Source organism: Scylla paramamosain, unplaced genomic scaffold (assembly GCF_035594125.1).
Source record: "Scylla paramamosain isolate STU-SP2022 unplaced genomic scaffold, ASM3559412v1 Contig46, whole genome shotgun sequence".
NCBI classification, from domain to species: domain Eukaryota; kingdom Metazoa; phylum Arthropoda; class Malacostraca; order Decapoda; family Portunidae; genus Scylla; species Scylla paramamosain.
In genome coordinates this window covers 287,407-312,087 of record NW_026973711.1, presented here as the reverse complement: position 1 = coordinate 312,087, position 24,681 = coordinate 287,407, and the positions used below count along the sequence as shown (strand labels likewise).

At 35.9% G+C, this 24,681-nt stretch overlaps 1 pseudogene; it reads right to left on the bottom strand.

The window, feature by feature from the left end:
* LOC135098127 (calcium-dependent secretion activator-like) overlaps window positions 1–24,681 on the bottom strand; it is a 375,310-nt pseudogene that overhangs the window by 136,963 nt on the left and 213,666 nt on the right.

The following is a 24,681-nucleotide window of genomic DNA, read 5'->3' as shown; positions in this document are numbered from 1 at the left end:
GAATTTTTTCTTCCTTAAAAGAACATACTGTGGTATTGTGTATACCTTCTGCCAGTTGTTCACAACATTCCTTAAGTATCCAGTTGGACACTCCATCTGGTCCTTGAGCCTTATTTACATCCAAATCTTTCATAATCTTTTTAATTTCACTTATGTCCACATGTATCTCTCTCATCACATTGTCTCTGTGCCATGCTCTTTCTCCTTTAAAATTTGCTTTCTTTGGTAAATATTGACTGGAAGCATTTGTTCATTTGTTCATTAATTCCACTTGTAACCATGTATCTTTATATGTGATGTCATCTTTTGTTAATTTATCTATTGTTTGCCTCTTTTTCATCTTCCCATTCACATATCTGAAGAATAACTTCGGCTCATCTTTGCATTTGGTAACTATATCTTTCTCATAATTCCTTTCTTCATCTCTCAGGATTCTGATATATTCATTTCTTGCCTTCTTGAAATCTTCCCATTTCTCACTTCCTCCTTTTTTTTTCTCCATCTATTCCATGCTGCTTCTTTTTCTTTTCTTGCTGTTATACATCTCATATTAAACCAGTCTTTTTTCTTTTTCACTTCCTTTGTTTTGATCTTTGGTACATATCTATTGACCCCTTCATTATAAATATCCATGAATATGTCTCACTTTTCCTGCGTACTGCTTGCCGTGAACAGTTGTTTCCATTTAGCCTCTGCAAAATATTCCCTCAACCTGATAAAATCTGCTTTCCTGTAATTATATCTCCCATTCTTGTAAATTTAATTCCTATTTTCTATTGGACCACTGCCTATACTGAATTCAATTAACAGATGATCACTTTTACCTAGTGGGCACTGATAATTTATTCTTTCAATGATGTCCATTTACTTTGTAAACAAGTCTAGCCTTGATGCCTCATCATTACCCCCAAATCTTGTATTTTCTCCAATCCATTGAGTCATAGTATTTGTTATTATTAAATTTAGAAGCATATATCCCCATGACTCTTCTCCCCCATCTGTGGTCCACTGTTCCCAGCATATCTCATTGCAATTAAAGTCACCCATAAGTGTTATATTATTACTCTCTGCCAGTATTCTCTCCAAACAGTTACTAGTATCTCTTAACAATAATATATAATCCTCTTGTGTCCATGCATTCGTCTTTGGGGGTACATAAGCCACTGCAAAATCTCTTCTTCCTTCTCCTTTCCTTTTTGTTTGAATTCTAATTACTTCTGCCATTCCTTCTCCTATTTCAACCTCTTCCACTCTTATACTCTTCTTTGTAAGTAACATGACTCCTCCCCCTTTCTTATTATTTCTATGTTTTATCCACACATTATAATTACTATTACCAATTCTTATATTTTCTATTGTCCCATTTAGTTTAACTTCAGTAATACCCATGATGTCAGGCTGCTTTATCTTAATATAATTATTCAATGCTCACAATGTTGATATCAAACCATTTATATTTGTATATGCGACTGTTCACTTTTTATTTTTCCATACAATATCTACATTTTCTATTCTTTTTTTTTGTCAGATACCACTTCCTGAGCCTCTCGTCTTTTACCTTCCAATAGAACTTTTTTTTATCTTCCTGTTCCGTTCTCGTTTTTTGCCTGCTTCTTTTGTTAGATCGCTTACCTTGAGTCTCTCCTCCTCATTCATGTCCCTCTTTATCCAAACTTTCCTGTATTGCTCTGTCTTGTCCAGTTTCCATGCATTTGATATCACTTCCATGGCTGTTGTTTATGCCCTAAATTTTACTTTCAGTGGTTGTTCTCCTCCTTCTATATACTTCCCCAGTCCATGTATTTCCTCAATTTCACTTATCCAGTCCTCCCCTTCTCTCTGTGTATTTCCTACAACATCCTCTGCTAACTTTTTTTGTTCTCTTTCCCTCTTGTATCTTACTGGCTCTGTTTCCTCTTTTAATCCATATATAACAATACATTTCTTTTTTTCACTGTGTCCCTTACCATCGATTCCTTCAGTTTCATCAACTTTCACAATTTCCTTACTTAAATGTGTCTTTTTCTTCTTTTGAGCTTCTATGATTTCTGTAAAGTTAACTTTTTTTCCTCTTTTTGCTTCCTTCGGATTTGATGTTCACTTTTCATCCCTATCACTTCATTTTCCTGTTTTTTTAACAATATCATTATTTTCCTTCAATCTTGTTTTTAGATCAGCACATAGTGTTTTCAATTCTTTGTTTTCCTCTTCCAGGTCATGTTATTTTTTTTCTAAATTTTTCACCCTTTCAATGAGGTCACTGATCATCCCTTCCATCAAAGCCACTTTCCTTCCTTGCATTTTATCATGTAGTTCATTATCTTCCTCAAATCCTGGGAATGGTGACCCTGTTGGCAACACTCCGCTCCCACCTATGGCGTCCGCCTTGCTGGAACTTTTACTCATTTTATTACCTCTGTTATTACTTAAATTTTCCCTTATTTATTTATTTCTGGAGACAGGACAACTCTACTTGAGCACAGCTCCTACCTGGGAACACATTCTAGACTCCTAGTGGTGGGTGTGGTCAAACAAAATCTTTCTCTGCTGGAGCTTGGATCACTGCTTGTTTACTCGACAATGATATGTGTGTGTGTGTGTGTGTGTGTGTGTGTGTGTGTGTGTGTGTGATATTCCTTCTCATTCTAATGAACAAGGATGAATATAATTTTTTTTATGCATATCATAATAAAGTTACTTGCACAACAATGGATATGGAAAATGCATTACATAATTTCAACTATTGCATCCTTAAGCTTTAATGATTTTAAAGAGAAAAATTATAGAAAACATGAACAAGACTGGAAAATTACTATAGATTAAAAAATAATAATAATCAAGTATGTGCTGTTAGTAAATACTTTTGCACAAGAGGGATAAATAGTCAAGACAATTAACATATTAATGAAAAATTAATAAATTTGTACAGCTTTGTGGTGGCTGTATACTACCAACTAATGAGACAAACTTATCTCAGGTTGTACAGTACTTTGTATCTAAATCAATAATATTCTTAAACTAACTTAAAAAGTAGCATGATTATAATCTTTTCGCTTCTCTGAGACCATTACACATTACACTGCATATCTGAGACTAGTTAAAGCATACACCTATAATATGTACAAATATGCATAATTATAAACACCTACACACACAGGCACACACATTATAAATAAATAAATAAATAAATAAATAAATAAATAAATAAATAAATATATATATATATATATATATATATATATATATATATATATATATATATATATATATATATATATATATATATATATATATATATATATATATATTCTTACCTAATTGTACTTTTATCACAATGAGTCAAGCTAGTAATGTCTCATCTTTTAAAGTTTATTACACACAACTTCATCAGTCAATAAATTCCATTGGCTGATTGCTCTGTCAGGAAAATTATATTTTCTCATCTTTCTTCATCCTTTTTTTTTTGTACAATTTCTTACTGTGTCCTCTTAGCACTGATTGTTGTGGTACCACAAAGTCTGTGATATCATTCTTTTATTTTCCTTTTACATATATGTAAAATATAAATGTAAAACTTTTACATATAAATGACATGAACATGTCACCTCATTTTCATCTCTCGGATATAGAGAGCTTCAGTTTGTCAAGCCCTTCTTCATAGTGAAGATCTTTCAAGTCTGGTACCCATTTTGTACTTGATCTTTGCACTTTACCTTTTCAATTCATTTTTTTTTTAGAAGTGAATTCCCTATTACTGCTGCATATTCAAGTGTTGATCTTACAGATGTGATTATTTTTTTAATTATTTCCTCATCTATGTATCTAAGTGATATCCTCATATTTACAAAAAAGTGGTGCATGTTCCATGCTTTGGCATTTATGTGGTCTTCTGATGATGGCCTGTTATTTATTATTACATCTAAGTCTTTTTCCACAAATATCATGATTAACAAGAAAGGGCAAGAAACTCAAACAATAAATGTTTTGAATTAAGTTTATTAAATAAAGAAGCAGTGAATGGACTGACTTACTAAAAGCCTCCATCATTGACATCACCACATCTGCCCTACTTTGATGTCAGACATGCTTTAGTCTCCCAAGGTGACTCATTCTTCTGGTATGACAGCAGTTCACAATCATCAAATTTGGTAAAGTCTTCAAGATTACCTTATAAGGCTTAGAGGAGGAAAGAGATAATATCACTATTTCCTTCATATTCATGATGGGTCCTGCACCACTCTCCAGCATTTAGCAAGATCTTTCTTATTTAGAGATGAGGAACGAGAAAGATGCATGAAATGTGAGGAAAGTCATTTAAGGTTTCTTCTCACAGTTCCTGCCCTTGCACAGATGTCTCTGGTCAATGTGTCTTGCTCCCCCTCACTGTCTTCTGTGTATGATAATGCAATTAATTTCTTGGTTTTTCTCTTCCTTCTTCACATGTTTGCCAGGACTTGTAAACTCTCAGGTTAAATGTTAAACTTGGGGTTAACATCTTTGAAATTAATGTTTTGAAGATGAGAAGATGTTGCACATCAAAGCATGCATCAATGTATTCAGTGTTTTCTTCAGATTTTTCTTGTAATGTTGGTAAAGTGCTTGCAAACAAGCCTACAAATAAATAATATGTGACTTTTGATATGTCTCTTAATTCTTGTCAGGATTGTTTCTTACCAGGAGATGATCTTGTTCATGTACTATATCTGAAAATTTATTCTCTTCTCAGGGTCTTCTCTTTTGTACATTATTGAGAAGAATGCTTGGGGGGTATAACAATGTCCTTTTCCTTCTTAGTGACATCAGTGTTGTATCAACTATTCCAATTTTTTTCATCGAGTAATCTACAATTTTCTTCAAAGCCATTGCTAATAAGTACTTAGTTGATCATTCAATTTCCTTGTGTATCTGTTTCTAAGTGCTGCAGTTGTGAATGCTCTCTGAATGAAGGCATCAATGGTAGAGATCTTGTAAGTCTGTAGGCACTCATTTCTACTATTGAGGCAAGGTCTGAGATTTATAGGCTTGATATATATTTCTATACTGAAATATTCTCATTCGTGCCATCTAAAAAACACAAGGAGATGATTAATTTTCGCTGTTTTGTATTGTAAAGGTGAGACCACAGATTTCTTACAAATAATCTGACTAGCTCAACATCAACACTGCATTTTGTCTTTATAAATATATCAGTATATCAGCAAATTATGTCTAGATCATCATCCTTGCAGAATACCTAAACAGCCCATGAAGAAGTTTGCTAGCAATACTGCAAAGGGAAAGCCCATGGCTAACCTACTAATTTGGAATATTTGTTCCCTTGGGTAAGGAGAAAGGGGCTTCCTTGTTGTTACATTTATTCCTTTCACCTTTCCCTAGGGAATAGATTTCTATGCTTTATTGTCTGACAACTTTGCAAAAGGACATGGTCACAACAAGGCCCTCAGTTATGCCTGCATTAAAAAAAAAATATACTGAAAAAGTTTTCTGTAGCATATCAATAGGCTTATCTCAAGACAAAGCAATCTTAATAAAGTGAATAGTTAATCAAGTTAAACTTGATTAACTAAAAATATGTGATGTTTAAAACTGCATATTTGTTATTTGCTATTCAAAAAAAATAAATAAATAAATAAAATTTAATAAAATGGGTAAAGCAAGGTCAAAATTCACTGAACATTAGAAGTGCAAGATTATTTCCACACCATCAATAAAACTAATCAATCCATACTTCAAAATTACATTATAGTTATGTTTTTGCACTGCAAATAATATACTGTAGCTGCATATTGAAGATACAAGATACTGAATCCATGTAATCTAAATGTTTTCTACCTTGAAACATGTAACACATGTCAGATGAAACACTGAAACACTGTCAGATATCACTTATCAAAAAAAAAAAAAAAAAAAAAAAAAAAAAAAAAAAAAAAAAAAAAAAATGTATGCACCTGATTATGCAGCACTCATGCTTTTATTCCAATAATTCACATCCTGAAGGTTGTTTAATATATTTAGTTTCAAATATATATATATATATATTATATATATATATATATATATATATATATATATATATATATATATATATATATATATATATATATATATATATATAAACACTATGATTCTCACCATGTAAAAAAAAAAAAAAAAAAAAATGTATGCACCTGATTATGCAGCACTCATGCTTTTATCCCAATAATTCACATCCTGAAGGTTGTTTAATGTATTTAGTTTCAAATATATATATATATATATATATATATATATATATATATATATATATATATATATATATATATATATATATATATATATATATATATATATATATATAAACACTATGATTTTCACCATGTAATTCAGATTCAAGCTGGCTTACTAAAAAGTTTAAATAATAATGAAAAGCTACTTACCTATTCCCATGTACATGGGAGGCACAGAAAGCAAAGGAGTAGTGAATTAGGGTTGGGTCAATCATCTGGCCCTTCTCAGCACGATCTAGGAGATCCTCCAGATAACACAAGTGTCGGTAGCATCCCCTCATACCATATCGAGCCTGGTACTCATCTAACACAAAAATCTACCCAGGACTGAACCATCCCTATAAAAAGTAAAGACCATCACATGTAGAATATATAAAATAATTTACAAAAATAAATTTTCAGAATATTATGACATTTTCTTGCATGCCTTTTATGAATTAATATGTCAGAATATCAGTTAATGTTGTTGGCTTCCAAAAGACATCTAGACTCAGGCTCCATCACTCACCAAATTAGCTGTTTAACTACATTGTCCCTTAACATCTAAGTGGTTTAAGCAATAAAAAAGACACCTGAAGATGTCAAAAATCCATGTATATGTGCTGTCCACTTTAGATACACACACACACACACACACACATGAACTTATTTGCAGATGATGCTAAGCTGATGAGAAGGGTAGAAAATGTAAATGACTGATTTAAATGAGATAAAAAGATGGAGTAAATCTTGGCAAATGGAATTCAATTTAAGTAAATGTAAAGTAATGGAGTTTGATAAGAGTAAGAAAAGAATACAATATCATTATGAGATAGATGGTGAGAAGTTAAAGAACTCAAGAGGAAGTGGATTTGAGAGTAACAGTTACTGAAAATTTGACTACAGACAGACACATTGATAAAATTACTGGAGAGATGATGAATTTGTTAAAAAGAGTTAAAATGGCATTCTCATATTTGGATGAATGAATGATAAAAAGTTGTCCACTTCCATGATAAGACCAAGATTGGAATATGTGGCAGTGGTGTGGTCTCCTCATACAAAGAGGAATATTGTAAAATTAGAAAGAGTACAAAGAGTAGTCACTAAGATGGTTCTGGATTTGAGCAATTCAACCTATGAAGAGAGATTAAAAATGATGGAAATTCCTACCCTTGAAAATAGGAGAGAGAGAGAGAGAGAGGAGATTTAATAAACATCTATAGAATGAATGATAAATGGTATGGAAAATGTGGACAAAATTTTTTTTCTAAATTTAGACACACAGAGTACAAGGAGGCACAGTAAGAAGCTGTAGAAAGTTAACTGTAGAAGAGACATCAAAAAGTATAGTTTTCCTCATAGAAATGTGAACAAATGGCATGAACTCAGTAAGACATTGTCAATGCTGTAACTGTCCATGCTTTTAAGACCAAACTGGATAGATATAGAGATGGGATACCACGAGATTACTACCCTCCCGTAAACCACAACTAGGTAAATACAACTAGGTAAATACACACACACGTGTGCAACAAAAGGGAAACAAGAGAACATGGAAGAAAATTAAAAGCAACCACTAAGAAAAGAGACAAAGAAGTCTAGCTTCCCTCATATTAGCACAGAATGGACTGGATGAGGAAGTGCTCTATGCAAGGATTATTCATGATTTAAAAAACAATTAAATAATAGATGATATGGAAACAAGACAGTACAAACATAGCTCCCTTCCAGTGTATCATAACTAGTTAAACACACACACACACACACACACACAAGATAATTTTGAGCAAGAATATAGGGGGTGCAACAGTTTGTACCAAGTTATAAAGTGAAAATTGGGAAGCACGAATATTACAATACCAGGTGTGTGGAAGCAAAAAAAGAAACAGGACAGGACATGGAGGAATATGATCAGAAAACTGAACAGAAATACTAGGGAAGAATACAGAAAGCTAAGGAATGAATATGGTATAATAAAGAGAAGAAGGAAATTTTTGAAAGTGACATAGTAAGAACATGCAAGGAAGAGCCCAAACTCTTCTACAGATACATAAGTGGAAAAATGAAACTGGGATGACATAAACAAGTAAAGAAGAGAAGGAAGAGTTTATGAAACTACTGAGGAGATGAGTGAACTAATGAGTTTTCAATCTGTGTTAACAAAGGAGACTGATTTTGTGGCACTGAAAGTGGTATCACAGAATGAGGGAATACAGGAGATACAAGTAAAGAGACAAGAAATAAAAAAACTGCTGGAAGAGCTGGATATTAAAAAAATTATGGGACCTAATCAATAAAATGGATGGATATTAAAAGAATGCAGCGAACAAATGAAGGAACCCATATGGGATATAGTTACCAGCTCGTTGAAAGAAGGAAAAAGTACCAAGGGAATGGAAAAGAGCTAATATAGTCCCAATATACAAAGGGGGAAATAAAATGAAACCATTAAATCACAGACAAGTGTCATGAACAAGCATTGTAAGCAAGCTTTGTAAAATAGTAATTAAGGACAGATGGATACAATATTTAGAAGATGAAAAGATAATTACAGAAAAGCAATTTGGACTCAGGAAAGGGAGATCCTGTGTCACAAATCTACTGAGCTTCTATAAGAGAGTAATAGATGGAGTGCTAGAGAGGGACAAATTGGTTGTTTCGGTATACCTGGATCTCAAAAAAACATTTGTTAAAGTTCCCCACAAAAGTCTTATGTGGAAGTTAGAGAATGAAGGAGGACTAAATGGAGAAACATTGAGATGGATCAAGGATTATTTACAAGGGAGAGAAATGAGAACAGTAATCAAAGACACTAATTCAAGTTGGTGCAAAGTGACAAGTGGGGTACCACAAGAATCTGTGTTAGCACCTGTTATGTTTCAAATATATGTAAATGATATGACAAAGGATCTAAATAGCTATATAAACCTTTTCACTGATGATGCAAAAATAATGAAAATAATAAAGGATGAAAATGACTGCAAGGAGTTACAAAGACAAGATACATGCATGGAGCTAAAGATGGAAACTAGAATTTAATGCCAGAAAATGCCATGTGTTGGAAATAGGAAAAAGTAAAAAAGAGACCTTCACAAAATTAAAAATTGGGAGAAATAATAATGAAAAGTAATGAAGAAAAAGATTAGGGAGTAATGATCCAGGACACACTATCACCTGAAGGACACATAAACAGAATACTTGGCTCTACATACAGCTTGTTAACAAACATTAGCATGGCATTCAAATATTTAGATAAAGAAATGAAGAAAATTATAATGAGCATAATATGACCTAATTAGGAATACACAGCAGTAGTTTGGGTTCCACAAAGAAAAAAAAGATATACGGAAGCTGGAAAGAATACAGAGGATAGCGACAAAGATGGTACCAGAAGGACTTAAGCTATAAAGAAAGACTTGAAGAGATGGGATTACCAACACTAAAGGAGAGAAGAGAAAGAGAAACCTGATAACGATGTACAAATTAGTAAACAATATAGAAAGAATAGAGAGAAATTACTTGGTACTACAGATGGAGGAGGGAGAGCAATGGATGAGAGGGCATGGGAAGAAAATAAAGAAGAGTGGATGTTTAAGCAACATCAAGAAATACAGCTTCCTGTACTGAACTATTGAAATCTTGAATGATTTGAAGCAAGAGGTGGTTGTGGCAAACAGTATACACACATTTAAAGAGAAACTGGATAAATATGGTTATAGAGACAGGATAAAATGAGCTTTAGTTCATGTCCTGTACAATACAACTAGGTAAATACACACACACACACACACACACATACACACTAAAAGTAATAAAATAGCTATGTTGATTGTATAGAGTTGCAAAGAGGTATTGACAAGATTTATCAGTGGAGCAAGAAGTGGGAAATTGGAATTAAATGCTAAGAAATGCCACATGATGGAAATAGGAAAGAGTAAAAAGAAGATCTGCATGGAACTATAAAATGGGGGAAGTAATAATGAAGAGCAAGGAAGAAAAAGACTAGGAGTGGTTATTCAAGATGCCCTGATCCCAGAACGGCATATAAGTGAGATATTTGGCTCAACGCACAGGATGTTAACAAACATTAGAGTGGCATTTCATTACATGGAAAAGACTATGATGAAAAAATTTTAGCCACTATGCTATGTCCCAGGCTGGAATGTGCAGCAGTGGTGTGGTCTCCACATAGGAAGAAAAATATAAAGAAATTGGACAGAATTCAGTGGGCAGCTACAAGGATGGTACCAGAGCTGAAAGACCTAACATATGAAAAGAGGTTGAAGGAAATGGGACTGCCAACTTTGCAAGTTATAAGAGAAAGAGGATATCTAATAACATTATATGAAACATTTAGCCACATTGAGAAGATAGACAAGCAGGACCTGATGTTGCTGGAAGGTGATGAAGCTGGAAGAACGAGAGGGCACTCAAAGATCAGGAAGGGTCAGTGTTTGAGGGACATCAAGAAGAACAATTTTCCACATAGAACTGTGGATACCTGGAATGGCCTAAATGAAGAGATTGTTACAGTAGCAAATGTGCATAAATTTAAGGAAATGATGGATAAATATAGATATGGAGACAGGACACAATGAACCCTGCTCAAACCCTGTATTATACAACTAGGTAACTAGGTAAACACACACACACACACACACACACACACACACACACACACACACACACACACAAAAAAAAAAAAAAAAAAAAAAAAAAATATATATATATATATATATATATATATATATATATATATATATATATATATATATATATATATATATATATATATATATATATATATATGACTTAGAAGGTGGCAACCATCATTAGTACTTCAAGAAAAGTGGAAGAAACTGTATTTGTTTTCTGATGCATGCTGTTGATTTATTCTAATTAGAAAACCCTTATATCATTGCACTTACAACAGTCAAAATTGATTCAACAGGAATAACAGACTTACAGAACCTATGACTGGAATATGATGAAATGGCCAAAACACTGTAATTAATAACTTACTAAAGAACAATATGGATCAACAAGACGATATTCTAGTGTTTGCCCTTGTAGAATTCTAAAAAGGTTGTGGTGATCAAATCTGACGGGATCTGCACCAATCCATTCCATGTTTCTTTGCCTTGTCAGCATCTAGAAAATAAAAGAAGAAATGATCAAAATCATCAGCTTATGTGAATGGACCACAAAAGAAAGGTTTCTCTGAATGGTTTGGTGGATCAGCTATGCCAAACTAAGTAATCAACCTGGCTTGTGGTATTTTGATGGAATTGCCAGGCTGGAAGATCATAACTCCTTGGCTTCTATGTTGCACCTGCACTTATAGACAATAGTTGAACAGAACTGTAGTGTGAATTTAGACAATTCTGAATTGTCTCCAACTAACTATAAATTTGGACCTGGAATCTCTCTGTTGTCAGCCAAGATCATTAAACACATTACAGGAAACTGAGTAATAAAAGAGAGAGAGAGAGAGAGAGAGAGAGAGAGAGAGAGAGAGAGAGAGAGAGAGAGAGAGAGAGAGAGAGAGAGAGAGAGAGAGAGAGAGAGAGAGAGAGAGATATGGGAAACAATCAAAATTAAATGGTACTTGTTTTTGATGATTAAAAAATAAAACTTACCTCCTTGAATTTTTGATAAAGTAGAATTTTTCCCCTGAGGCATAACAGGAGGGGTGGGCTTGTGGGCCTGTCCTGTGGCCCGGTATAGTGCCGTCACCCACTGATGAGACTCATTTTCATCTTCTGTTGCATAAAGTATTGATTCTCCTTCTCTTACAGCATTGAAGATAAATCTACCACCTTCTAGATCTGCAACATGTAATATCATTGCATGTCACATTCCTGCTGATGATCAAAGATTCCATTTTCATACAATGTGTAAATGAACACATGGATGAGTAATTAGCATGTGTGTGTGTGTGTGTGTGTGTGTGTGTGTGTGTGTGTGTGTGTGTGTGTGTATATATATATATATATATATATATATATATATATATATATATATATATATATATATATATATATATATATATATATATATATATATATATATATATATATATATATATATATATATATATATATATATATATATATATATATATATATATATATATATATATATATATATATATATATATATATATATATAAAGTGGAATGTCAGTTTCTGAACATAATTAATTTCTAAATGCCATTTGAATTTCATAATGTTTGAAAACCAAAACTAAAGGAATCAATATAAAATAGATTAATCTGTTCTCAGACATCTGTCCACCATGCCTTAGTAGGTAATGACCGATCCTCCCACTGCTCAGATCCATAATATCTCCAGCTTAGGAATTTTCTTTTATCCAGAAAGGATGTATTAAATGAACTTAGTGACACAGAACTTGTGAAAAGATATTGTTTAGACCATGCAGGCATTCTCTTTGTTGCTGATCACGTGAGGGAAGCCTTAAAGAGCGACACTGAGAGCAGCAACCCACTCACTGCCAATATGAAGGTGATCATAACACTTAGACATCTTGCTGCTGGGAAAAAGCTAATGAAAAAATGTAGTTGTGCAGTAATGATGGCGTTGTGGGTCAAAGAAAAAGCCACAAAAGGTTCGGGACTACTCCTGAGTGCTGAACCTTGTTTGCTTACATTGAGGTTCTTCAATGGGATCACATTTAGCTTATTTCAAAGGTTAAAATACTGTCTTACCCTCAGTGTCTCTCCTCCAAATATATATAAAAACAAAGGAAATATTTATAGAAACTATAAATTAGTAATAAATGGTAGGTTTTGCTATGTCTTGTAGTCTTTGAAAGTAAGTGATTGTTCAAAAACTGAATCATAGTACAGCAATTGAAGCAATTGCGAGTTACAAATATTGTTTGAAAACCGAATTGTTTGAAAAGGGAGATGTTCAGTAACCAAACCACTGTATATGTATATATATATATATATATATATATATATATATATATATATATATATATATATATATATATATATATATATATAATTTTTTTGTTCTTTTTTTTATGTAGGAGGGACACTGGCCAAGGGCAACAAAAATCCAATAAAAAAGAAAAACCCACTGAGATGCCAGTCCCAGAAAAGGGTCCAAAGCAGTAGTCAGAAACTGAAGGATAAGTGTCTTGAAACCTCCCTCTTGAAGGAATTCAAGTCATAGGAAGGTGGAAATACAGATCCAGGCAGGGAATTTCAGAGTTTACCAGAGAAAGGGATGAATGATTGAGAATACTGGTTAACTCTTGCATTAGAGAGGTGGACAGAATAGGGGTGAGAGAAAGAAGAAAGTCTTGTGCAGGAAGGCCACAGGAGGAGGGGAAGCATGCAGTTAACAAGATCAGAAAAGCAGTTAGCATGAAAATAGCAGTAGAAGATAGCAAGAGATGTAACATTGTGGCAATGAGAAAGACGCTGAAGACAGTCAGTTTGAGAAGAGAAGTTGATGAGACGAAAAGCTTTAGATTCCACCCTGTCTAAAAGAGCAGTATGAGTAGAACATCCCAAGACATGTGAAGCATATTCCATACATGGACAGAGTTAGTAGTTTGTGGGGTGGGTGGTGAGAAAAACTGATGGAGACATCTCAGAATACCTAACTTAATAGCAGCTGTTTCAGCTAGAGATGATATGTAAAGTTTCCAGTTTAGATTATAAGAAAAGGACAGACTGAGGATGTTCAGTGTAGAAGAGGGAGACAGTTGAATGTCATTGAAGAAGAGGGATAGTTGTCTGGAAGATTGTGCTGAGGTAATAGATGGAGGAATTGAGTTTTTGAGGCATTGAACAATACCAAGTTTGCTCTGCTCCAATCAGAAATTTTATAGAGATCAGAAGTCAGGCATTCTATGGCTTCTATGCATGAACTGCTTACTTCCTTGGATATCTATGAAAAGACGTGGAAAAGTCCAGGGTGGTATCATCAGCATAGGAGCAGACAGGACAAGAAGTTTGGTTTAGAATATCATTGATGAATAATTGGAAGAGTGTGGGTGACAGAACAGAACTCTGAGGAACACCACTGTTAAAAGATTTAGAAGAACAGTGACCATCTACCATACCAGCAATAGAATGGTCAGAAAAGGAAACCTGAGACAAAGTTACAGAGAGAAGGATAGAAGCTGTAGGAGGGTAGTTTGATGTGTCTAAGGCACGGCAAAAGTTTCACCAAAATCTCTAAAAGAGGATGACCAAGACTCAGTAAGAAAAGCTAGATCACCAGTAGAGCAGCCTTGACAGAACCCATACTGGCAATCAGATTGAAGGTTGTGAAGTGATGGATGTTTAAGAATCTTCCTGTTGAGGATAGATTAAAAAACTTTCCATAGGCATGAAATTAAAGCAATAGGACAGTAGTTTGAGAGATTAGAGCAGTTACCCTTTTTAGGAACAGGTTAAATGTAGGCAAACTTCCAACAAGAAGAAAAGGTAGATGTTCAAAGAATATGACTAGGCAAGGTGCAAGCATGGAGGCACAGTTTTGGAGAACAATAGGAAGGATCCCATCAGGTCCATAAGCCTTCTGAGGGTTTAGGCCAGTGAGGGCATGGAAAACATCATTGAGCAGAATTTTAATAGATAGCATGAAATAGTCAGAGGGTGGAGGAGAGGGAGGAACAAACCCTGAATCATCCAAGGTTGAGTTTTTAGCAAAGGTGTGAGTGAATAGATCAGCTTTAGAAATAGATGTGACAGCAGTGGTGCCATCTGTTTGAAATAAAGGAGGGAAAGAGGAAGAAGCAAAGTTATTGGAGATGTTTTTGGTTAGGTGCCAGAAGTCACAAGGGGTCGTTAGATCTTGAAAGATTTTGACACTTTCTATTAATGAAAGAGTTTTTCGCTAGCTAGAGGAGACTTGGCATGGTTCCAGGCAGAGTTTTAAAGTGCATGAGATTCTGGTGATGGAAGGCTCAAGTACCTTTTGTGGGCCACCTCTGTATCATGTATAGCACAAGAACAGGCTGTGTTAAACCAAAGTCTGGAAGGTTTATGTTGAGAAAAAGACTGAGAAATGTACGCCTCCATGCCAGACACTATCACCTCTGTTATGCGCTCAGCACACAGAGACAGATCTCTGACATGGAAGCAGTAGTCATTCCATGGAAAATCAGCAAAATACCTCCTCAGGTCCCTCCAGCTAGCAGAGGCAAAATGCCAGAGGCACCTCTACTTAGGGGGATCCTGAGGAGGGATTGGAGCGATAAGACAAGTTACAGATATGAGATTGTGATCTGAGGAACCCAACAGAGAAGAGAGGGTAACAGCATAAACAGAAGGATTAGAGGTTAGGAAAAGGTCAAGAATGTTGGGCATATCATCCACATAAATGTCTTAATCTTTTAAGTTCATAAAAACATGTCAGAATTTAGAGCATGAAATGCATTGACAGAAACAGAAAAGATATACTTGTATATCATTGTATTTTAGGTTGATTGCATGCAATTATATCCTACAACATATGAAAAGACAATGAGCAATGCATAATCTACATCTACATATATGGAGATATGTATATTGCATTAAGTGTGAAGATTAATAGCATAAAAAAAACTTTGCATGTATGTGATCATATTTCTTTATTCCAGAAGTAAATGCAGTCATTGAAAAAAAAAGCCAGGCTTCTCCATTGAAAACACATGGTAATGTGATCTGGCTTCATTTTGTGTTTCTTGCACTTACAGTGATGAGATTATTTTCCAGTGAGATCGAACATTTATATAATGGAGTGTGAGCCTGTTAGGTGGGTAGCTGCCTCCCCACACTCTCTCAGGGCCACACAATTGCTTGGTAACATTCCTAATTAAAAGCTTTACCAACTTGGTAACAGGCATTACTGACACCACAATCAGATTTCAGATTCATTATTTTCATGGTTTTGATAATCCCGAACCTGGTAACAATCCTAAAAAACAAAGACTGCTGATTCGGTAATGTTGGTAAGCCAGTGTGACATCATTAGACAAAACCAGTCAGTTCTTGACAAAAGAACTTACCATGCCAGCACTAAAAAAAAAAAAAAAAAAAAAAAAAAAAAAAAAAAAAAAAGGAGAAAGGCGTGGAAATACATCAGTGATGCCTTCAACATGGCATATCCATTATTATGGTTACATTTTGTGATTTAAATCCTTCCCTTTGAATAACTATCTGACATTCTTCAAACTGCTTCTACCAACCAGGCACATAATAAATCATCTATTTCTTGTTCCCTCATTGCTGTACACATACACTGTTAAATTTAAATATTTCGGGTTTATTGGAAATCATTCAAGCCTACTAATTCTGAGACAGTAACTATATATATTTATTTCTGGGCAAATTATGATTTTTTCATCATAATATCCACAATGAAGGGATAAACAGCGAAATCTATGAACTGAATTAATCTAAACCTAGCCTAACAAACCTAACCCTCTGATGAAAACAGTAATATTATTTCATTATTATCCAATATTTCTTTTAGAAGACAAATTCCATATACCTTATATGTATGTAAGGATTATTACTGGAGTTTGACTTAGTAGGGGTAGGAAATGAAATAAGGGTGACAGGTAGTGAAGTTTTCATCAACTGGTGAAGTGAGTTCATGCTGCCATCCAAATTTATCTTAAATTCTATCATATCACTATTATTTATCATTAGTAGTATATAATTTAGGAAATAATACAACTACAAAAGGATAAGACTTTGTGCTATTTGCAAAAAATAAATGCACTGCCAAGCTCCATTGGGGAGACCAAGCAGCTACCAAGTCAGCATTACCAAAGGTTCCAATTTCTGGTACAGATCAAAGTAAACAAAACATTAAAAAAACAAGTATGAAATCGGATTTGTTGTTGGTGGTAGAGATCAGTCATTGGTAAAAATCACAACAAAAGGAAGCAACTGTGAAATTGCCCCTCAGACAGCAACTAGGATGACACTTTCTTTGGGTTGTGTCCACTAGTGTCTAGGATTTGGGATATTTTGTGTCTGTCTGACTCATTTTTGGTGCAGTGATGTACTGATCAAAGAAATTTGTTGATGTTCTGGCTGTCCAAAATCCAGTGTCACAACTCTGTTGCCAGCAGCTCATGGCCTCCTTGCTAATGTTGTTCCCCTTGCAAAAACACGTTCTGGTCTGCCATGCAAGACTACCAAACCAACAGACAATCTTCTGCAGAGAAAAGTGACAGCTGCAGAACTAAAGGAATGCCACCCAGGTTTACTGAAAGATGCATCTGCTTGCTGCATACAGCATTACCTCCAGAAAGACCTGCACCTCCCAGCCTGCAGTGAAGCAAGCAAATAATTTCCGGTGGATTGTATGAAGAAGGAAAGACTTGCTTTTGCCAAGAATTATGCTTCCTGGATCACGGAAGACTGATGTGGTCTAATAAGTCCACAATTCAGAGCATCCACAGTTGTGCAATGGGTATCAGATGCCACTCCTCTATTGACCTTGCCTACACAATCAACACAATTAAAACACACTGAATTTGAGGGCGTGTGGGTGCTTCAGCAGTCCAGCCAAATGATGTGGTCTGTACTTCTCTCCCAAGAATGTGACAATGAATAAAGCCCAGTATATCTTTGTTCTCGAAGACCATATTCTGCATCTATTCTACATGCCAAGATCACCTTGATTTGAATAGATTTTGGTCAGTATTCAATTGTCCCATCACTACAATTCATAGCAATATCATTCATTGCTTAATTTACACAAGTGGTGGCAGTAGACACCTGCCGAAACGATAATTACTCCCAGTGAGGTCTAAAGCACTGTTCAGGGGGTGCTGTGAACTTATCATTAAACCCAGCTGTGACCTCACTGAACGTTTCCCTTTGTGTCTCACAACACAAGGGGGTAGTCACAGCCTGCCCTCTAAAGACAACTCTCTTCCTCCACACAAAACTACAAGCACCTAATAACACACACACCCTTCACTCCAAAAATTTTAAAATCATGGCGACTCCTACACCAGCCTCGGAGTCCCCATCTGGGGAGGGGACCATAAATGTCCCCAGGTCGGACTGCCTTTCCGTTGACGACCCTAAGTGTCTTGACACCCCCCTCAACTTTTTCTTCATTAACTTCTGCAACATTCGCGGTCTAAGATCTAATTTTCAATCTGTAGAACACCACCTCTCCTCTTCTAAACCTCATCTTCTTTTCCTCACTGAAACTCAGGTGTCTGAGGCAACTGACAGTAGCCCCTTTTCTGTTCCCTCCTACTTTCTCTATCCTCATTTTTGATCCAAAGCTGGATGCTGCGTTTGTGTGCGCAATGACTTAACCTGCTCTCGTGCCCACGCTCTTGAATCTTCCGAGTTTTCCACCATCTGGCTACGACTACAGAGTCATTCTCATACTAAATTTATCTGTGCTGTATACATCTCTCCTAACTCCTCTGACTATAAGAAATTCTTTGACTACTTAACTTCCAAAGTGGAACACATTCTGACCCTCTTCCCTTTTGCAGAGATCTCCATTCTTGGAGTCTTCAATGTTCACCACCAGCTTTGGCTTTCCTCTCCCTTCACTGACTATCCTGGTAAACTATCTTTATCTTGTCCTATCACTCCAATCCCTCCTCAGGATCCCCCTAAGCGAAGGTGCCTCTGGCGTTTTGCCTCTGCTAGTTGGGGGGACCTGAGGAGGTATTTTGCTGATTTTCCTTGGAATGACTACTGCTTCCGTGTCAGAGACCCGTCTTTGTGTGCTGAGCGCATAACAGAGGTGATAGTGTCTGGCATGGAGGCGTACATTCCTCACTCTTTTTCTCGTCCTAAACCTTCTAAACCTTGGTTTAACACAGCTTGTTCTCGTGCTATACATGATAGAGAGGTGGCCCACAAAAGGTACTTAAGCCTTCCTTCACCAGAATCTCATGCACTTTATATTTCTGCCCGGAACCATGCCAAGTCTGTTCTCCAACAAGCCAAAAACTCCTTCATTAACAGAAAATGTCAAAACCTTTCAAGATCTAACTCCCCTCGTGATTTCTGGCATCTAGCCAAAAATATCTCCAATAACTTTGCTTCTTCTTTCCCTCCTCTACTTCAACCAGATGGCACCACTGCTATCACATCTATTTCTAAAGCTGAACTCTTTGCTCAAACCTTTGCTAAAAACTCTACCTTGGACGATTCTGGGCTTGTTCCTCCCTCTCCTCCACCCTCTGACTACTTCATGCCACGTATTAAAATTCTTCGTAATGATGTTTTCCATGCCCTCGCTGGCCTAAACCCTCGGAAGGCTTATGGACCTGATGGTGTCCCTCCTATTGTTCTCCAAAACTGTGCCTCCGTGCTTGCACCTTGCCTAGTCAAACTCTTTCAGCTCTGTCTGTCAACATCTACCTTTCCTTCTTGCTGGAAGTTTGCCTACATTCAACCTGTTCCTAAAAAGGGTGACCGCTCTAATCCCTCAAACTACCGTCCTATTGCTTTAATTTCCTGCTTATCTAAAGTTTTTGAATCTATCCTCAACAGGAAGATTCTTAAACATCTATCACTTCACAACCTTCTATCTGATCGCCAGTAAGGGTTCCGTCAAGGCCGCTCTACTGGTGATCTTCTGGCTTTCCTTACTGAGTCTTGGTCATCCTCTTTTAGAGACTTTGGTGAAACTTTTGCTGTTGCCTTGGACATATCAAAAGCCTTTGATAGAGTCTGGCACAAAGCTTTGATTTCCAAACTACCCTCCTACGGTTTCTATCCTTCTCTCTGTAACTTCATCTCAAGTTTCCTTTCTGACCGTTCTATTGCTGCTGTGGTAGACGGTCACTGTTCTTCTCCTAAATCTATTAACAGTGGTGTTCCTCAGGGTTCTGTCCTGTCACCCACTCTCTTCTTATTATTCATTAATGATCTTCTAAACCAAACTTCTTGTCCTATCCACTCCTATGCTGATGATACCACCCTGCACTTTTCCACGTCTTTTCATAGACGTCCAACCCTTCAGGAGGTAAACATATCACGCAGGGAAGCCACAGAACGCCTGACTTCTGATCTTTCTAAAATTTCTGATTGGGGCAGAGCAAACTTGGTATTGTTCAATGCCTCAAAAACTCAATTCCTCCATCTATCAACTCGACACAATCTTCCAGACAACTATCCCCTCTTCTTCAATGACACTCAACTGTCCCCCTCTTCTACACTGAACATCCTCGGTCTGTCCTTTACTTATAATCTGAACTGGAAACTTCACATCTCATCTCTAGCTAAAACAGCTTCTATGAAGTTAGGTGTTCTGAGACGTCTCCGCCAGTTTTTCTCACCCCCCCAGCTGCTAACTCTGTACAAGGGCCTTATCCGTCCATGTATGGAGTATGCTTCACATGTCTGGGGGGGTTCCACTCATACTGCTGTTCTAGACAGGGTGGAATCAAAAGCTTTTCGTCTCATCAACTCCTCTCCTCTAACTGACTGTCTTCAGCCCTTCTCTTACTGCCGCAATGTTGCATATCTAGCTGTCTTCTACCGCTATTTTCATGCCAACTGCTCTTCTGATCTTGCTAACTGCATGCCTCCCCTCCTCCCACGGCCTCGCTGCACAAGACTTTCTTCTTTCTCTCACTCCTATTCTGTCCACCTCTCTAACGCAAGAGTTAACCAGTATTCTCAATCATTCATCCCTTTCTCTGGTAAACTCTGGAACTCCTTGCCTGCTTCTGTATTTCCACCTTCCTATGACTTGAATTCCTTCAAGAGGGAGGTTTCAAGACACTTATCCACCAATTTTTGACCACTGCTTTGACCCTTTTAAGGGACTGGCATTTCAGTGGGCATTTTTTTTTTATTAGATTTTTGTTGCCCTTGGCCAGTATCCTTCCTACATAAAAAAAAAAAAAAAAAAAAAAAGTACTCACAGCATATTCTCTTAATGACAACATCCATTTATATCCACACAGTAATATTGTCTCAGCTATATATATATAATCCTTGTATCACAACAGCTTAGACCACATCTTTCATTATACTTAAGGAAAAGAAAAGAACACTGTGATTGATATAACCTCAACTAGCATCCCTTTCACACATGTATTTCCTTACCTTATCCTTTCACCCTCAGTTTTGCATGACACTGAATACTTTCTTTACAAACTATTTATTCTTCATTCTTTCAATGTGGCCAAGCCATCCCAAGTACTTACTTACACCCACTCCACTGTTCCACACCTCATTCCATATATGTAGGTTCCCATACTCCATCTTTCATATACTTCTTCAATACTCTTACTCTTCTAACTTGTCAGTCCATATGCTCCTCTTTGATAGCTCACTTCTAAAACATACAGTGTTCGTGCGCTATTTGCAGGAGCTTTTCCAAAACTTCCCATGAATAGTGAAAATCCACAAATATGGGAAACCACCCCTATAAAGCTCAGAAATACCTATGGTTATAGTTTAAATCATAAAATATACATATCACATTTATTAAGCACATTTAAAATTCATTTTAACACAATAAGTAACAATTATTATATGTATTCTACATAATTTTCAGTTAAAAAAATTTAGTACACTTTAAAATGAAAGGGGACTAAACTGATATGTACAGTAAACCCTCAATATAACAAATCTCTGTTTACCAAATTTCAGGTATAACAACCCCTTTAAGCCTGCTCCCTGCTTCCTCCTGCCCCCCCCCCCCCCCCTCTCTCTCTCTCTCTCTCTCTCTCTCTCTCTCTCTCTCTCTCTCTCTCTCTCTCTCTCTCTCTCTCTCTCTCTCTCTCTCTCCACACACACACACACACACACACACACACACACACACACACACACACACACACACACACACACACACATAAATATATATATATATATATATATATATATATATATATATATATATATATATATATATATATATATATATATATATATATATATATATATATATATATATATTGAATTTTCACCTTTAGCGACCCACCTCGCCCCACATGTTTGTTATATTGAGGGTTACTGTAATTTACAATAATTGAAAGAATAATCCAGGCTCTTTGGGCCAAAAGATTGACATCTGGCAACTCTGAAAACTCCCCATTAGTTAAATTAGATTAGGAAAAAAAATCTCCAAATATGGGAAACCACAAATACTGAACTGCAAATATGTAGGGCATCACTGTACTCTTGAATGCTGAGCTTTGTTCCATATCTAAGCCTCTGATTCATACATGAATATTAATAGAATAATACTTTTCCTTAAACTTCTTGATCTCAAGGGGTATTTTTCTTTCATAATCCTTCCAATTAACATTCTCTACTTCCAATGGCATATTTCCCCATTTCATATCCTTAGCACTGCTCTTTTATAATTCCTTCATTCTGTCTCCTAGAACTATTTCACAACCTACTACTGCTGGTACACTCATCCTATAAGTTAGGTGTTGAAGCTAGGGAGTTTCACACACAGGCACACCCTGGGGACTGAACCCAGGACCTTCTGCTTGCTGGGTGGCTATGCTATCCACTGGATCATGGTACACTCTGGTAACAACTCACACACAGGCCACATCACATGCACTGACTGGGAGATTGTGTGCCCTGCAGATCCTCCTCACTGGAGCTATTAAGTCTCACCAGAAAAGCAAGGACTGCCTGGGGATCAAACATGGGATATTCTACCTGCTGGGCACCTATGCTACCTGTTACACGTACAGTATCTTCTGGTGACAACTAACACAATATGTATACTAATATCATACATCTATGTCTTTTTCTCTCAAGAACCATTTCATTTCCTTTCTGATATTCACCTTCAGTTTCCATTTCACACAAATACATAATATATAATTCATCTACCATTCTCTGAGGTTACCTTACACTCTATGCAGACAACAATGTCATCTGCTAACAAACACATTATCACAATCCTATTCTAAATGGTTCAAGATTTCTACCACTTTAGCTTTTATTTCCCTCATTCATACAACTATAAATAAGTATATTAAACAAACATGAAACATCACCCAATACCTATCCCACTTCCACTCTCATTAAACCCTTCCTCCACTCACATATGTGTTTACCTAACTATGAAATGCCTTCATTCCCTCCAACAACAACAACAGCAGTGTCTCTTGAAATGCAGGTAAAAGCACTGGCAACAAGTAATCTAGGACATCATTTAGTCCAGAGAAAATTATGTAAGTGAAAATAGAAAAGTTAAAGAGGAAGTGATGATAACTTTTTTTTTGTCTTCTTTAGAAATGTTACACAAGTTGGATTCCCAACATCAGAGTAATAATTCATACTGGGCAAACAGGAACTTCAAAGTTAGCATCTGAAAGATGAGATTTTTTTTTTTGGGGGGGGATGAGATAAGTAAATAAATAAACACATAACAAAATATACAATATCTTCTTATGATCTCAAATACAGGTGATCCTATAGATGTGTAATGCTCAACTATTTTTTAGATCTTTAAAAATCAATAGCTCAAAACCCACTTAATTGTTTGTGGCAAGATGATATATTATATCCTACTCATACCATTACTAATACATACTTCATAGAGCAATATGAATCCACTACTTATTTAATGTTGCACAGGTACATCCTGTTTTTTTATCTAAATGTTTTCAATAGTGATAGGTATCTAGTATCTTACATAAAAAATTGAAGGAGGAGGCAGTATACACCTGCTGAAATGGTAATTACTCCAAGGAAGGTCTCATAAGCACTGGCATAGGTGGGTGCTGTGGATGCTTCTGATTCAGCTGTGTCCTCCTTGAATGTTTCTCTTTGTGTCTCACAAAACAAAGGGAAGCAATCACAGCCTGACCTCTAAATATAATTCTCTTCCTTCACACAACACTATACATGCACTCAAAGCCTGTAAATCTTTCATTCAAAATTTAAAAAATAAAAATAATTCAAATAATACAGTCAGCCTCAGATTCCCTTTCTGGAAAGGGGGATTAATGTCTTTCTGGGGATTAATGTCCCCAGGTCAGACTGCTCTTCTAGTACCAAGTCAAAGTGTCTTGACAATGCCTCAATTTTTTCTACACTTCATCATTTACAGCATTAGATCTAATTTTCAATTTGTGAAACAACCTCTCTTCATCTCCTTTTCTTAACTGAAACACATGTCTGAGGAAATTCTGTTCCCTCCAAGTTTCTTTACCTTCACTTTCAATCCAAAGCTGGATGTTGCATCTATGTGCTATGGACTGGAATTTCATCAACACTGTACTATGAGTCAGGTATGCTACATGAATTCATACTCTATTACCTGGCTTTCCAATCCAGTTTTGGAAGAACATGGAAATAAAAACTATTGCTCGAACTGCATTGAAGTTCCATGGCAGAACAAATGGAATCTTTTCCTTATTTACTTCCATTTTTTTCTAGAGTTATTGGTATATTTATAATTCAGCTATTACTAATAATAATTAAGCAATC